Genomic DNA, 7,829 nt, shown 5'->3' with positions numbered 1-7,829 from the left:
TAGTGTCTCCGTGTCCTTCCTGTCAGGATGGATACAAAATACACTAATTCAGTGTCTCTTGTCTCTGTCCATATCTCCTCTACCAAACACGATTTGTCCCTATCTCAGTGTCCTGTCTCTGTAAACAAACACACCCTTTCTCCGTCAACTTTAAACGAAAAATACTGACGTGTCAGATTTAGAAATAAACATAAATTAATACATAAATAATAATAAAAAAATCATAGGTAGAACCACTTTGGCGCAGGTCCTAAAGTTCACAAGACCACATGCATGCTCAGCATGGCCCTGAGGGAAGTAAAATAGACTTTTGTGTTCTCCTCTGGGCTGTGGGATCTGCAACATGCCACCTACACAGGCATGCCATAGCTGAGGGTCCAGACACTTCTCCAATCTCCACTGCTTCTCTTGTTTTTTCCTTTGACTCCATAAACGTTATCATCCTCAGATTAGCTTTTTCACTGCATCAAATTCTCACACTTTCTCTGGATCAGATATGTAGATACTTACATAAAATTCGTAATTTGATTTTATTAGTGTATGAATCGGATCGGATTTATATCCGTAATTTTTTAATCAAATTCGAATAAATACCGCGAATATGCAAATTAGATTCGATTCTTAAACACTTCTAAACGTGCTGATATGGATTAACAACTATCACACTAAATTTTTTAACAGTAATTGTTTTTTGGGTTTTCTATGGTATTTTCTAATTCGTCATGTCAAAGACTAATTTATTACGGCTCTGAGAGCTCCATTTAAGAGTCTGCTACTAGTCAATGAATTGCTACATGCACAAGATAGAATTCGAACTCCTAACACCTACTTAAGCGAACGAATGAGTTGATCATTCAACCAACCTAAGTTAGTTTTTAACCGTAATTATTTGATGCAGCAATTGAAACTTTTTTAGTTTAATCTTTTTCTTATGAAGCATTTAAAGCCTAATCTTAATTTCACTCAAACGTTTTAGATGCTTCCTAGAAATTGAGTTAAAATTTTTCAATTATTGCATTAGATAATCGTAATGATTATGTAATAAAACATGATAAAACATAATAAAATACTAACATGAATCATAAATATCAAATTGAATAGAAAAAGTATATGGAATCATTTTTAAATCAGTCAAGAATTGAACAACTTAATTAATTATAAATATAGTAATTAGTTTTATTTATTTATGATTTAAAATATTAGTTATTAAATATTTCACCACATTTAAATTAGGAGGAGATACATTCAGTATCATTGCAACGTGAATAATGAAAATTGATTCAATTAGTTTCCGTCTTTTCACCCTCATTCTCTCTCCAAATATCTAAAACATGATAAATCAGAAAATAAATTTAAAACTATCTAATTTACAAAAAAAAAAAAGCATCTCAATGTCTAGCATAAGCACCATTCACATAAAGATTTTGAATTTATCCAAAAGTATTTAGCTGGTTTTTTGCTAAAACTATTTAGTTCCCTAGCATTATTGGAATTGAATAAATTAAACTTTTAAAACCGAATTAAAGCATAAGTATAACTAAATACCAATTGCAGTATTAAATCAATTTTCTTTTTTCAATTATTGTTTTGGTGTCATTCATTAACAACTTCATAGTGGTGGGGAATCACGTTGACGTTGACGTTGATGAATTTGGCAGGAAATTTGGCAGGTCAAGCAAGTGAAGGGATACGAAGAATATTGAAGAAGTGCTCTACGCCAAATTCAATTATTGGGTTTCCATAATTCTCTTCATCAAGCTACTTTTTGTCTCGTGTCCCATTTTTTTTCCCCAATTTCTGTTTAATTGATTGATTTCCATATGAATTTGCATGGCAACAATCTTTGTTAGATTTTTCTTCCAACAATGGCGTGTGTGTGGGTTTAGGGGACAATAATTGTACCCTTTCCATAATTCGTTGCTGCCCTACCTACGCTGGCAAATGCAGATAATGTATAATACTCCCAACTTATTAATTTCTTGTCTTGAACTAATGGTTAATGTATAAGTTTAATACATGTTACTTCTTGTTAGTATTATTAAAAACAAAAAGAATTCTTTAACCAGACAAAATACTTGAACTAAATTTAATCAAATTGTTATATTGAGTTTCACGTTCACACCCTATCTACTGTGTACGCACTTTTTATTTATCCTCTTCTTTTTCTCTAATTCCTTCAACTTACACTCTTACTACTCATCTTTCTCTTTCGTTATCATTTTCGTCGTTCGACACTACTATTAACCCCTTCTCTTCCTCTTTCTTCTTTTTTCATTTGATTTCTTCTTTTTCCTCTTTTTCTTTCACCACTACTATTACCGCCACCACCACCACCTTCTTCTTAACAAAAATTTGTGTCTCAGCTTTATTCTTCTTCTTAACAAACTAAAAATGTCTCAATTAAAAAAATTTTGTATTAAAATTAAAAAATTTGTGTCACGATTAAAAAATTTTAGTATTATTTTCTGATAAATTCGCATAACTTAAACTCTTACTCTTCTTATTTTCCATCACCATCGTCATTTAAATATATTTTAGAACAAAAAAATACATCAATGTTATAAATAGTATAAAAATGACTAAACTTTTTTACATATGAATTCAATACTATCCAACTAGTTTAATGATAAAAAAAATACATCATTTAGTTAGAAATGACAATTAAAAAACTTCTGTCACAGTTAAAAAATTTTATTGTCAAAATTAAAAAATTTCGATGATATTTTTTTAATAAATTTTACACAATTCATAATTATCATTTCTCCTCCTCTTCTTTTTCTTATTTTACATTCTCATAATAAAAATTCTAAGGACTAACAATTTTAATAATTTTGGCCATCATTTAGCCATCACAAATATTAAATTGTCTTTAATAAATAAATTTTATTAATTTATGGATGCAAATTCTAAAAAATATAAGTACAAATTATATTAACTTATACGTGCAAACTTTTGATAAATATAGGTACAAATTACATATTTTGTGTGTACAAAACACATATAAATATGAATATAAATTGAGCAATGCTAGGGGGTTAGCAACTTTTGTGATTGGTAGCTATCAAATAGCCATCAATGATGATTTAATGGTGTGAGATTGGTGTGAAATTTCATCCAATGACTTACCTTTTTCTGATGGTTATATGCTGGCCAAAATTCAATAAAATTACTGACCCCCTAGACTTTTCCATATATATTATTGCTAGTCAAATACTAATTCAAAATGATAATATTTACTGGTATGTAGCATTGTTGTTCTCATAATTCTTATTTCACCCTTTTAATAATGTCGTGATTAAAATTTTAGTGTTAAAATTAAAAAATTTCTTATACCATAATTAAAAAATTTAGTACTATTTTTTGATAAATTTTACAAAATTCAAAACTCATTTTTTTTTATTATTACCATTTTTTTTTCTTATTTTACGATTTCACCTTTTTATAATTTTTTTTGGTTTTATCCTTTAACTCAAACTCTCATATTATTCATATACTAAAACAATTAAAATCAGTCAATGTATTTTCTCTTTCTTTTGGTCAATCAACGACTCAACGTGACTTTTGAGCTATCCACAGTCAAAAATAAAAATTCATAATTTCCATAAGTCCAACTATAAATTATCATAGTATTGTCTCAATAAATTATAATTTAAATAGTATAATTTTTTTATACTCATCTAAAAATTGTAGATTTAAATATCATTCCAGACCTTAGAAAAAAAAATTTTCCTATAGCGCCGATTTTCTATATATAGAAAAAAAAGGTTTAATTATTCTGTTGGTCCCTATAGTTTCGCAAAATTTTCAATTAGGTCTCTATACTTTTTTTCCTTTCAATTGGGTCCTTATAAATTATTTTTTTTTCAATTTAGTCCCTGTTAACGTTAAACGTCAAAAAACTGTTAGTGAATTGTAAAATTATTTGTATACCCTTAGGGACCCAATTGAAAAGAAAAAAAATATAAGGAACTAATTGAAAATTTGATGAAATTATAAATATTCAATGAAAGATATTCCTATAATCTCTTTTATTTTGTCACTATTATTCTTTTACTTATTTATTTGTACTAAAAATACATTCTCTCTTTTTTTTTTAATTTTAAAATACCTTAAGAACATTAAAAAAATGGATAAAATAAAACAGAAATAAGTATATATAAAATTCAATTTCTATCATTCAAGTATTCATTATAATCATGTAATATTTTACATTTGTGTGAATTCATGACAGAAAAAATTCATTAAAAAAAAAAGTTTCTCCTGAATCTAGAGAAGGACAATTATTACATTTCAAGCATCCATCCAAAAGCTTTATCTATTTCACGATCCTTCTTCATTGCCAGGGAAACATTCATTCAAGTGGGAGCAATCTTCTTCAGGGATTCCTGAAATACGTTACATATATAGTTAAAGGGTGACCCAAAATCAAGAGACTATCCATAAGTACTATTACTTTCATCCAAGAATATGTGTCTTTTTACCAAAACTTAAAAAGAAAATAAAAAATTGTATTTAACACAACTTTTTTCTCTTATCTCAACACATTTCTGTATGTCTTATTTCTATAGTCTATTTCTATACATTTATCAAACACAACCTAGAAAACACTTAGTTTTGGACGGAAACAAATTGAAAGATACCTTGACAACAATAACAGGTAAATTGCCAATCGGGTCTATATTGGTTATAGGTCCTTTCTCCTTAAAAAAGCACTTCCTTAGCACTTTCTCATACTTCTTTAGCTCAATATAAAAGACAGAGAATGCAGCTCCAAGACCATCTCTAGCTAAGTTTGGTGAATTGATTTATGAGAATAAAAGAGGAGAAAAACTTTGAATCGAATACAAGACTTTCAATTAGTTACAGCAAATCCATATATTATTCTATGATAGTAGCTTTGTTACACAGATATACAGCAGTACAAGCACATTTACAAAATGACTTGTTCTTATTGGCAATGATGATATCAATAATTATTCGTATTAGTCATAGTAGTAATAAAGTATTAAAGCAACAGTGGCAGTAACTACTTAAAACAAAATCAAATACATTCTATCTAATGCCTCTACATTCAGTAAAATATATGATATCTAGCAAATTCACAACTCACTGAAGAAATTTTCAAGTCACAAGATGAAATACCTGCGGTCTCTTAGATTCTTTGGCAGAATTGGCAACTACATCAAATCCAACATAAGTAAAGAACGACAACCTCAAAAGGGAGACCAGTTGGAAACATCAACCTCAAAAGCTTCAACAAGAACGACAACTACATAAAAAAAAAAAAAAACAGAATCCTAACAAACCAGCATCATCACACTAACAACAATCAACAATAAACAAAATTCATAATTAATAAAACTAATTCATATGTCAATTCATCACATATATTCATATATTTTTAGAATTGGACAACTGTAGTGAACAAATAAATTAAAGGAGTTGCCAATTTTAGAATAAACTAAAGGAGTTGCTAATTTTTAGAATTGGACAACTGTAATCAATTTTTTGTGTATTGATCTGCATTTGAGAATAGTAATAAAGCTTACCTATGGCAAACTCCAAAATTATCCATTGAATATCACAGTTTGTAATTCATTTCTCTCTAATAGTAAAACAAAATTGTTGCTGTGTGTGTGTTTGTGGTAAAGAATATATGGTTCATGATTGAAGGCATAAAGCGTACAACCTTAATATATGGTACAACCAGAAACTAACTCACCTGTTCTGGCAGATCAAGTGTACAGGCAGCAAAGCGAGGCGAGGCGCGGCAACATGAGGTGAGGCCCGCCGAGTTGCGGACAGGGCTTCGACGGATCAGTCAGTGCAGATCTTCAGAGACCGACAGAGGCTTTGGATGAAGATGACAGACCGACGGCTATGGATAAAGATGCCAAAGCCTATGGATGAAGACGACAGACCCCGAAGGAGAAGCACACTATACACGATTTTCAGAGAGAAAATTAGGGGCTGGCTAGAGTTTTGTTTTCCTTTGTGACAAAATGTCAAGGAGTTTTTGGGTATTTTGAAAAGATAGAGATATGTACGATTAGAATATCTAACTCAAATAGAAGAATATTCGTTTTTTAAACAGAATATTCTGTTATCTTAAACGTTATCCTCACGGCAGGGACTTAATTGAAAAAAAATTAACGTATAGAGACTCAATTAAAAAAAAAATAGTATAGGACCTAATTAAAAATTTTGCAAAATTATAGAGACTAATAGAGTAATTAAACCAAAAAAAACACTATCATAGCACCGATTACTTGTTAGTATTTCACCTTTATGCATATGGTGTTAAATGTAAAAGACTAAATCAATTAAAAAAAAATGAGATAAATAACTAGTTAAATCTGGTCCAAACGTAATGTTTACTCCAAGTTTATCACTTTTTATCACTTTTATGGAAATTCATACGAAGTTGAGAAATTAATTTTATTCGAAGGCAATATTTTTATTATTTATATTTTCATAATTGTTTTCTGCCCAAATAAATTATTACACGTTTATTTCGTTCCTATATACGGCCTTAATTTCCTTAGGCCTAAAACAATATCAACAACAATAAATTTATTATCTATTATATATCTCTAATTTTACAATTAAAATATGTTACATGTCACTTTTTCATTATAATTAGAATCAAATTTTTTTTTTCTAAAATTAAAGAATTTTTCTCTTCTCTTTACTAATTTTACAAACAAAATGTATTACATGTTATTCTCTCATTATAATTGAAATTAAATCTTTTCCCCTAAAATTAAATAATTCTTCTCTCCTCCTTACTAATTTTACAACCAAAATATGACACATCTCACTCCCTCATTGCAATTGAAATCAAACATTTTCTCCAAAATTAAAGAGTTCTCCCCTCCTCCCTCTTCTTTTCTCTATTTCTCTCATTCCTTGAACCACTCTATCTATTTTATACATCATTATCAATATCATACAGATACTTTGATCTTTTTAGACAGAGACTTTTGTCAACTTACGATTTTTGTTGTAAAAGTAATTTAATTTTATAAATTTTTTGTAACATGTATAATCTATGCTGTCAGAATAAAGTGAATTGTAATTTTAAAAAATTTATATTATCGTAATATTATTACGGGTAAAAGTATTGGTTTTATATACTAATTTCAACTTAAATTAATTAAATTAGAATTAGTTGTAACAATAGGAAAAATGTAATAATTAGCATTAATTAGTACAGTTTTTTTAAGGTGGGTGTGGCAGTAGACAACTTTTATTTATTTCATATTGTAAGGATATTTTAATAATTTTAAAATAAAAAAAAAAAAAGCTTACAAAAGGTATGGTGTAAGTCACAAAAGATGTGACAATACCCTCTCTCTTTAGGTTATAAGGTTAATAGCCAAATTCGTCTACAAAAGATTACTAATTTTTTAAATTAGTTTTCAAATAATTTTTTTAGTTATATTAGTCATTGAAAAATAAAACGTAAGCTAAATTAGTCCTTTCGTTAGTTAGATAATGACGTGTCACGTTAAGTGTCACGTGTCACCAGATGATTGGTTGACGTATCAGGTCAGTGACACTTAGTTAGCACGTCACGTGTCACTTGATATGTAAAAAAGATATTTATAATAAAAATAGTCCCTGAAAGTCCAAACGTAAGTCATTTTCATACTTAAAATCTTAAAAATTAATCAAATTAGTCCTTATATAATTTTTTTTATTTTTTCATAATATTAAATTTAAAATATTTTTTTATAGTACTAATTTTAATATTATTTTTAGATCTTAATAAACAAAATTATTTTGTCATTTTTGTATTTTAAAATTTTACATTTTTAAATTGTATG

This window comes from Arachis ipaensis, chromosome B07 (genome assembly GCF_000816755.2).
Source record: "Arachis ipaensis cultivar K30076 chromosome B07, Araip1.1, whole genome shotgun sequence".
In the NCBI taxonomy this organism is placed as follows: domain Eukaryota; kingdom Viridiplantae; phylum Streptophyta; class Magnoliopsida; order Fabales; family Fabaceae; genus Arachis; species Arachis ipaensis.
Note: the sequence above shows the minus strand (reverse complement) of the source record.